The following is a 10,533-nucleotide window of genomic DNA, read 5'->3' as shown; positions in this document are numbered from 1 at the left end:
AAACCTTTTTATGGGATGATCTCATTGTAAGATTTAAATTCATATATTTAGACTGGTTGACTGAATTGGATCTTGTGTGTGTGTGTGGTGTGTGTGTGTGTGTGACAGAGAGAGAGAGAGGGAGAGAGAGAGAGAGAGAAAGCCTTTTTATGGGATGATCTCATTGTAAGATTCAAATTCAATATATTTAGACTGGTTGACTGAATGGATCTTGTGTGTGTTGTGTGTGTGTGTGTGTGTGTGTGTGTCTGTGTGTCTGTGTGTGTGTGACAGAGAGAGAGAGAGAGAGAGAGAGAGAGAGAAAGCCTTTTTATGGGATGATCTCATTGTAAGATTTAAATTCAATATATTTAGACTGGTTGACTGAATTGGATCTTGTGTGTGTGTGTGTGTGTGTGACAGAGAGAGAGAGAGAGAGAGAGAAAACCTTTTTATGGGATGATCTCATTGTAAGATTCAAATTCAATATATTTAGACTGGTTGACTGAATTGGATCTTGTGTGTGTTTGTGTGTGTGTGTGTGTGTGTGTGTGTGTGATTTAAATTCAATATAGTTAGACTGGTTGACTGAATTTGATCCTGTGTGTGTCTCTCTGTGCATGTGTGTTACAATATGTGTACATATTTGTGATTGTGTGACTGTTATACTTTTTTTTGCTGTTTTTTTTTTTTATTTAACAATTACATTTGAGGGACCCTTAGCATGGTCAGGATTTTTCAGCTGTTCATTTTGCTTTTCCAATTTTTCTGTTTAGGTTATTACTATTGTGCTAAGTCATAGCATTTCTGCTGCTTTCCAGTATTTGTGCTAAATACAGCATTTCTGCTAAATCATACTGTTTCTTCTATTTCATCAGATTTGTGCTAAATATAGTGTTTCTGCTCCAAAATAGTATTTCTGCCAAATATAGTATTTTTGATTAATTATAGTTTTTCTACCAAATCATAGTACAGTTTTACTGCTTTTTATATGGCTTCTAAGACAACCAATCATATCCGAGGGCTTGCACATTCAATTTGCATATTGTTGCCTTCATGGCTTCCCAGCCAGCCAATCATATCTTAGGCCTTGCACATTCAAATTTGCATATTGGGCAATCATGGCTTCTAAGACAACAATCATCTATGTCCTATATCTATGATGTTTCATATTTTATTTTAAATGGTCAACATTTCAAGATTCTCCCATGTCTTCTGAACACAACGGTCTAAGATTGACCGTTGTAGCCCCTACGGTTAGGAATTTATGGCTGTTTGTTTGAGGGGAGTCCTCACTATGAGAAATAGACTGCAAAAATCCTGTCTCTCTCTGTGCTGTAAAAGCCTGCACTTGGTGCACCAGTTTTGGCAGGAAAAGCAACAGCCCTCTGATTGGTGGATTCAAATTGAGAATCTCACAGCTGTTTGACTGACCTAGAAACATGCTGTTAACAGCCCTTGTTCACTTGCTGATGCTATGTGTGTGTGTGCGCGCGTGTGTGTGAGCCTGAGTGTGTGTGTGAGTGTTTGAGAGTGTGTGTGTGTGTGTGTGTGTGTGTGTGTGTGTGTGTGAGAGAGAGAGAGAGAGAGAGAGAGAGAGAGAAAGACACACACAAAGCCCTTTTTAGGGCAGCATCTCATTGTTGGATAAAAATATAATATATTCAGACTGTTGACTGGCATAGACCCTGTGTGTGTGTCTCTCTCTGTACATTTGTGTATCCATATTTGATTTTGTGTGTATTTGTTAATTGTGTATCCATATTTGATTTGTGTGTATCTGTTGGCTGTTCTTATTTGTATTTCTAAATGTATTTTTATTTTATTTTTTCACAGGAGAACAAAAATTAGTTTTGAGCAAACTTAACCATGTTCCTTTTTATTCAGCTTGTCATTTTACCTTTCCAATATTTCACTTAAGTTATTACTATTCTGCTCAATCATAGTATCTGTTCTAAATCATTGTTATTGAGCTATATTGTAGGATTTCTGCTAAATCATAGTATTTCTACTATATTATATTTTTCTTTCAAAATATATCATTTCTGCTATAGAGTAGTATTTCTGTAATGTTTAAGAATGTTTGGCTAAATATATTCTTTCTGTTATCTTATACTATTTCTCCGAAATTCTTGTATTTTTGGGATGTTATCGTGTTTCTGGTAGGTTACAATATTTCTGCTAAGTTCTGCTATGCTATTGTATTTCTGCCAAGTATTATGTTTCCTCTAAGATATTGCAGTTCTGCTAAGTTACTACATTTTAGCAAAGTTCCTTTGCTTCTGCAAAGTTTTACAATTTCTGCAACTTTTCAGCTTTTTCAGCTAGTTTCAGCTGACAGCTTCAGCGTTCCAGCATCCACACTGCATTTCGCAGGAAATGCAAATTTTTCTAGTTATTATTATTTTCCTTTTCCGCCTGAAATTTGCAGCGCATCTCGCCCCGCAGTTTTGAGACAAGCTTCATATATGTTACCTCATTTTGTGCGGCCGGATCTGGAATGGTGTGCTATGACTTTGGTCTTTGTGAATTTTATAGTTTTTTAAATATTAATATTTTAGTGAAAATTTTCCCGCGCTCCTCTGCCGAACAGTTTTGACATTAGGGTTACATATGTTAGATCATTTGTGCGGCTGGAGCTGGACTATTATGTCATGACTTTTGGTGTTCATGACTTTTATAGTTTTTAATATTAATATTTAGTGCAAATTTAGGCCAATTCATCTTTTGGCGCCAAATAAACAGACTTCATTTGTGGTGTGTTGGCTCTCTCTAGTGGTATGCGGGAGTGGTACAGCCTGTGTACCCTTATTGGATTACCGTAATGATGACAATTTCAACGGTGCGCACAGCATCGCTGCTTTCAGGAGCCATTGGAATTTTTAAGGTTGCGCAAATCATTCAAAAGTTACGGTAATGCTTGGTGGAAAACTCAATATCCCACAATTCATAGCACGCCTCTACAGAGTGAACAATGGCGGCCACCACTTCGTTTATATGTCTTTTATTCGTGTTTCTAGGTCACAAAATAAGCTTTTAAGATATTTTCAGGCGAGAATGTAGGTGTGTAAACTTCAAATATCTGCTTGTTTTATCAAGACATCCCATATTTAGCGACAGTGCTCTGACTACGTCGGTCCTGCCTGACAGCTAGCCGGCTACCTAGCTAGCTGCCGCACTTGGCTGCAAATGGATAGCGAGGGGACTCTCTCTCTCCTTTCACCTCCCCGGTCTCTCGCAAATGCTCGCATAGAATCGGAGTTACAGCTGGATGTGGAAAAAATAACTGAGTTGTTTGGTGGTGGAGCTACAACAGAGGGCAGCTACCCACCGGTGTGTGACAGAAAGGACATGCCGCCAACGAGACATATGAGGCCGGGCAGGCGATGCTAACGCGGTGGTCAATCATGGATCAGGGAAAGCGAAGGCAGGAGCGTGAGGTGAACTGAATTTCAGGTAAGAAGTTATGAACTGCACTCTATTTGGGTCAGATATAAACAGAGTTTAGGTGTAGTTTATTTTCGTTGTGCTGACTTTTTACAATCGTACTGCGTGCTAGCTAGCATGACGGGAGTTTATGTACAGCTGTGTGCGCGCTAAGTTACTGACGTTGGACTTTATTTTATTCATAATGGTTAGTTCGTAGAGTTGCCGTACAAACGGAATCGTGCCACATTCAGAGAAAATATTACGATTTATTCTGTCTACGAAGCCTCCCCTGTCATTCTCTCGCCTTTTGAAACTTCAGTCATGAAACTGATCAATGATCGGCTTTTCTCTCTTGTTTGTTTATCGCGCTAAACAACAGCAGCACGTTTAAGCTTGATCAGCTGTTGTTAGAATTCATTTGCTTTTAATTTCTAGTATCAGCTGATGTTTGCTGCAGCCACAGCTGTAAAAACGGCTGTTCCAAACCAGATATCCTTACTGAATCATCAGAGCTGAACAGGTGATGGAGAAACAGGTTTACCCTTAGGTGACATGAATGAGTTGAAGGGAAGTTATGAACTGTTTCTGAGAGACAAACACCAAGCTCATTTTTTTGTGTAGCTGACAGCTGGTAACTGTGCAGGGGCGGATCTAGCAAAGCTTTTGCCAGGGGGCCAGGTAGGGCATTAACAGAGAAAGGTGGACACAAAGATATACTTTTCTTTCTTACTCTCATACAGGGAGTGCAGAATTATTAGGCAAGTTGTATTTTTGAGGAATAATTTTATTATTGAACAACAACCATGTTCTCAATGAACCCAAAAAACTCATTAATATCAAAGCTGAATGTTTTTGGAAGTAGTTTATAGTTTTAGCTATTTTAGGGGGATATCTGTGTGTGCAGGTGACTATTACTGTGCATAATTATTAGGCAACTTAACAAAAAACAAATATATACCCATTTCAATTATTTATTTTTACCAGTGAAACCAATATAACATCTCCACATTCACAAATATACATTTCTGACATTCAAAACAAACAAAAACAAATCAGCGACCAATATAGCCACCTTTCTTTGCAAGGACGCTCAAAAGCCTGCCATCCATGGATTCTGTCAGTGTTTTGATCTGTTCACCATCAACATTGCGTGCAGCAGCAACCACAGCCTCCCAGACACTGTTCAGAGAGGTGTACTGTTTTCCCTCCTTGTAAATCTCACATTTGATGATGGACCACAGGTTCTCAATGGGGTTCAGATCAGGTGAACAAGGAGGCCATGTCATTAGTTTTTCCTTCTTTATACCCTTTCTTGCCAGCCACGCTGTGGAGTACTTGGACGCGTGTGATGGAGCATTGTCCTGCATGAAAATCATGTTTTTCTTGAAGGATGCAGACTTCTTCCTGTACCACTGCTTGAAGAAGGTGTCTTCCAGAAACTGGCAGTAGGACTGGGAGTTGAGCTTGACTCCATCCTCAACCCGAAAAGGCCCCACAAGCTCATCTTTGATGATACCAGCCCAAACCAGTACTCCACCTCCACCTTGCTGGAGTCTGAGTCGGACTGGAGCTCTCTGCCCTTTACCAATCCAGCCACGGGCCCATCCATCTGGCCCATCAAGACTCACTCTCATTTCATCAGTCCATAAAACCTTAGAAAAATCAGTCTTGAGATATTTCTTGGCCCAGTCTTGACGTTTCAGCTTGTGTGTCTTGTTCAGTGGTGGTCGTCTTTCAGCCTTTCTTACCTTGGCCGTGTCTCTGAGTATTGCACACCTTGTGCTTTTGGGCACTCCAGTGATGTTGCAGCTCTGAAATATGGCCAAACTGGTGGCAAGTGGCATCTTGGCAGCTGCACGCTTGACTTTTCTCAGTTCATGGGCAGTTATTTTGCGCCTTGGTTTTTCCACACGCTTCTTGCGACCCTGTTGACTATTTTGAATGAAACGCTTGATTGTTCGATGATCACGCTTCAGAAGCTTTGCAATTTTAAGACTGCTGCATCCCTCTGCAAGATATCTCACTATTTTGACTTTTCTGAGCCTGTCAAGTCCTTCTTTTGACCCATTTTGCCAAAGGAAAGGAAGTTGCCTAATAATTATGCACACCTGATATAGGGTGTTGATGTCATTAGACCACACCCTTCTCATTACAGAGATGCACATCACCTAATATGCTTAATTGGTAGTAGGCTTTCGAGCCTATACAGCTTGGCGTAAGACAACATGCATGAAGAGGATGATGTGGACAAAATACTCATTTGCCTAATAATTCTGCACTCCCTGTAAACACCAAGCTCCTTTTTTTGTGTAGCTGACAGCTGGTAACTGTGCAGGGGCGGATCTAGCAAAGCTTTTGCCAGGGGGCCAGGTAGGGCATTAACAGAGAAAGGTGGACATAAAGATATACTTTTCTTTCTTACTCTCATATAAAATATTTAGCTTTTATTAAATGCTTATCCGAATCTTACAACCAAAGTTTGTATAATAATACACAAGATTGGCTGTAGACCATTGTTCATCATTCAGAACACTGTGTAAAAATAACAAAAAACAAAAAGTGAATGCAAAAGTGCATATATATTTATTTTATGTGTTTGATGTGTGTGTCGGGGCGTGGTCTGCAGTGCCGCTGCAGGGGAGGTGGACCCACGGGTGTAAAGTCTGTGCTCTCTTGGCTGTTTTTTGGGTGTGTGTTGGGCTATGAGTTGAAAAGCTACAGCTGCCTGTTTGGGTACACCAACCATGTGTGAAAAGTGGTCCATAACATAATGCTTCAAAGCGTGTTCATGCAAACATTGTTGGGTCTGCCGTGGTACAATGGGACTTCTGCTCATGAACCTGTGTACACAGCGTCTGCAAATCGGGGCTGTACAAAGTCACTTCATCTTTACCCAAAACTGTAAGCTGTCATCTGTGAGGCGCGAGCGGTGTTTGTTTTTATCATAATTCATGGTGGAGAATGGCTGCTCTGCTGAGTTTTGCTCTCTGTAGCTGTATGAATGGCAAACTACACTGATTACCAGCGGCATAGGCACACATAAAATTTCTTCTGAAATTTTCCCTTTCTAGTTATTATTATTATTCTTCAGTTTCCGCCTGAAATTTTGCAGCGAAATTCGCCCAGCAGTTTTGATACAAGCTTCATATATGTTACCTCATTTTGTGCGGCTGGATCAGGAATGGTGTGCTATGACTTTTGGTGTTTATAACTATTATAGTTTTTTAAATATTAATATTTTAGTGAAAATTTTCCCGCGCTTCTCTGCCAAACAGTTTTGAAAATAGGGTTACATATGTTAGATCATTTTGTGCGGCTGGAGCTGGACTAGTATGGTATACACTTTTGGTGTTTATGACTTTTATAGTTTTTGAAATATTTAGATTTTAGTGCAAATTTAGGCCAATTTCCATAGAAACAGACTTTATTTGTGGTGGGTTGGCTCTCTCTAGTGGTATACCGGGAGTAGTACGGCTGAAAATCTGTATGCTTGTTACAAAACTCCATATCCCATAATTCATAGCACCCCTCTGCCGAGTTAAACAATGGCGGACACCACTTCGTTTTATATGTCTTTTATTCGTGTTTCTAGGTCACAAAATACACTTTTAAGATATTTTCAGGCGAGAATGTAGGTGTGTAAACTTCAAATATCTGCTCGTTTTATCAAGACATCCCATATTAGCGACAATTCTCTTAAGTGTTGCTGAGAGCCGGCTAGCTAGCTAGCGCCGCTAGCTTAGCTAGCTAGCGCCCCTTCGTGAAAAACCACCCAGGCTTGGCTGATAGTGAGGTGGCTAAAATTTGTTTAATCGCCTGATCGCTCGGCAAGGGTCTGTGTCTTAGCTGGACTTATTTTTCGTTTATATGGGCCGATGATGCTGGTCGATGTGGAAAAAATAACTGAGTTGTGTGGTGGTGGAGCTACAACAGAGGGCAGCTATCCACCGGTGTGTGACAGAAAGGACATGCCGCGAACGAGACATACAAGGCGGTGAGGCTACCGCCGATCGTCCGGTGTTTGCTAACGCGGAGGTCAATCGTGGATCAGGGAAAGCGAAGGCAGGAGCGTGAGGTGAACTGAATTTCAGGTAAGAAGTTATGACCTGCACTCTATTTGGGTCAGATATAAACCGAGTTTAGGTGTAGTTTATTTAGCAACAGTTCTCTTACGTGTTGCTGATAGCCGGCTGGCTAGCTAGCTAGCGCCGCTAGCTTAGCTAGCTAGCGCGGCTAGCGACCCTTCGTGAAAAACCACCCAGGCTTGGCTGATAGTGAGGTGGCTAAAATTTGTTTAATCGCCCGATCGCTCGGCAAGGGTCTGTGTCTTAGCTGGACTTATTTTTCGTTTATATGGGCCGATGATGCTGGTCGATGTGGAAAAAATAACTGAGTTGTTTGGTGGTGGAGCTACAACAGAGGGCAGCTATCCACCGGTGTGTGACAGAAAGGACATGCCGCGAACGAGACATACAAGGCGGTGAGGCTACCGCCGATCGACCGGTGTTTGCTAACGCGGAGGTCAATCGTGGATCAGGGAAAGCGAAGGCAGGAGCGTGAGGTGAACTGAATTTCAGGTAAGAAGTTATGACCTGCACTCTATTTGGGTCAGATATAAACCGAGTTTAGGTGTAGTTTATTTTCGTTGTGCTGACTTTTTCAATCACTTACAATAACTCGTACTGCGTGCTAGCTAGCACTACGGAGTTTGTATACAGCTGTGTGCGCGCTAAGTTACCGATGTTACCGATGTTGAACTTTATGACAGCCTCCCCTGTCATTCTCTCGCCTGTTGAAACTTCAGTCATGAAACTGATCAATGATCGGCTTTTCTCTCTTGTTTGTTTATCGCGCTAAACAACAGCAGCACGTTTAAGCTTGATCAGCTGTTGTTAGAATTCTTTTGATTTTAATTTCTAGTATCAGCTGATGTTTGCTGGAGCATGAAGATGAAATCGGGAGATGTCCTTACTGAATCATCAGAGCTGAACTGGTGATGGAGAAACAGGTTTACCCTTAGGTGACATGAATGAGTTGAAGGGAAGTTATGAACTGTTTCTGACAGACAAATATACACCAAGCTCCTTTTTTTGTGTAGCTGACAGCTGGTAACTGTGCAGGGGCGGATCTAGCAAAGCTTTTGCCAGGGGGCCAGGTAGGGCATTAACAGAGAAAGGTGGACACAAAGATATACTTTTCTTTCTTACTCTCATATAAAATATTTAGCTTTTATTAAATAGTTATCTGAATCTTACAACCAAAGTTTGTATAATAATACACAAGATTGGCTGTAGACCATTGTTCATCATTCAGAACACTGTGTAAAAATAACAAAAAACAAAAAGTGAATGCAAAAGTGCATAAATATTTATTTTACGTGTTTGATGTGTGTGGCGGGGCGTGGTCTGCAGTGCCGCTGCAGGGGAGGTGGACCCACCTGAGCGGCACCTGCAATCACGCCTCTCAGGCGTAGTCTGTGCTCTCTCGGCTGTTTTTGGGTGTGTGTCGGGCTGTGAGTTGAAAAGCTACAGCCGGCTGTTTGGGTACACCAACCATGTGTGAAAAGTGGTCCATAACGTAATGCTTCAAAGCGTGTTCATGCAAACATTGTCGGATCTGCCGTGGTACAATGGGACTTCTGCTCATGAACCTGTGTGCACAGCGTCTGCAAATCGGCGCTGTACAAAGTAACTTCATCTTTACCCAAAACTGTAAGCTGTCATCTGTGAGGCGCGAGCGGTGTTTGTTTTTACCATAGTTCATGGTGGAGAATGGCTGCTCTGCTGAGTTTTGCTCTCTGTAGCTGTATGAATGGCAGACTACACTGAATAGCAGCGGCATAGGCACACATAAAATTTCTTCTGAAATTTTCCCTTTCTAGTCTTTTTTTAAGGCTACTGCAGAAGGAGATATTCCCCGCTAGCTCACCCAAGCTTGCTCTCTGGCACAGCTACAAGCCACGTGAGCTCATAACCCCACAGTGACATATGAACTTGGCTACCAAAGTCCGCTTAGCATGGTGGCTAATTGTCGAGCTTGCTAGCTTATCCTCGATTAGCGATTAGCACCTTAATAACCATTACTACACATCACATCATAGCTAACACATGGAATAGTACAATATACATATGAAACAGATTTTTACCTGGCAGGAGAACGAACAATAGTCTTTTTTTAAGGCTACTGCAGAAGAAGATATTCCCCGCTAGCTCACCCAAGCTTGCTCTCTGGCACAGCTACAAGCCACGTGAGCTCATAGCCCCTCCCGCTAGGATGTACTATCACAGTCGACTGTCATAAAGCAGCCGCAAACCAATAGCAATTAAAAAAAACTCAAAATCATTAAAGAACATTTTATAACTGAACACCCAATATAGATATATACATATATACTGAATATCAGATAACCAAAGTAACACTGGGTTACACTAACATCGTTTAAACAGTAACAGCTTTACTACAATATAAGCTAACGTTTACACCGTAACTTTAAGCTAGCACCATAAAGACGGTAAAACACGTAATAATATCTACAAATGCATCGTAAAGCTGTTATATTAGCACTCGCTGTATTACTAACATAAGCACATTAACATTATTGACACTCGCTGACTTTTAATAGTCATTCTATAAATGCCGTCCGTTTAAATGGCCTTACCTGTAACACTGCTGTATCCACCGGATTCCAGCCAGAGTGGATTCTGGAGTCTCCCATGCTCCTGTTACTGATCCTCCATCTGGATGGATGATAACAACCTTCTGAACAATCTAGCAGGTGGAGATGGCCCATATCTATGGGACTGATTTCAGCTAATAACGCCCATTGTATGGACTGATAACAGCCGAAGCGGGTGAATAAAGTCACCCAGTCGCTAGCTGTGCCATTACCCAGCATACACCTCTCCCTCCATAAATGCAAAAGTAATGGCCTATAATTAATTTATCTGCTGTATCTGCTGTTTCTCAGGTAGCTGCTTACATTATATAATATATTGTGTTCAGTATACGTCACTACAATGTGATTTCGGAAATATATAAATATACGAACAACAGGCTCTTGCGCGGAAATCTCTTTTCGTCGATAAACAACGATTAGGGAGCAGCATAGTATTCAATAGGACCCTG

This window comes from Oreochromis niloticus, unplaced genomic scaffold (genome assembly GCF_001858045.2).
Source record: "Oreochromis niloticus isolate F11D_XX unplaced genomic scaffold, O_niloticus_UMD_NMBU tig00003574_pilon, whole genome shotgun sequence".
Classification (NCBI taxonomy): domain Eukaryota; kingdom Metazoa; phylum Chordata; class Actinopteri; order Cichliformes; family Cichlidae; genus Oreochromis; species Oreochromis niloticus.
Note: the sequence above shows the minus strand (reverse complement) of the source record.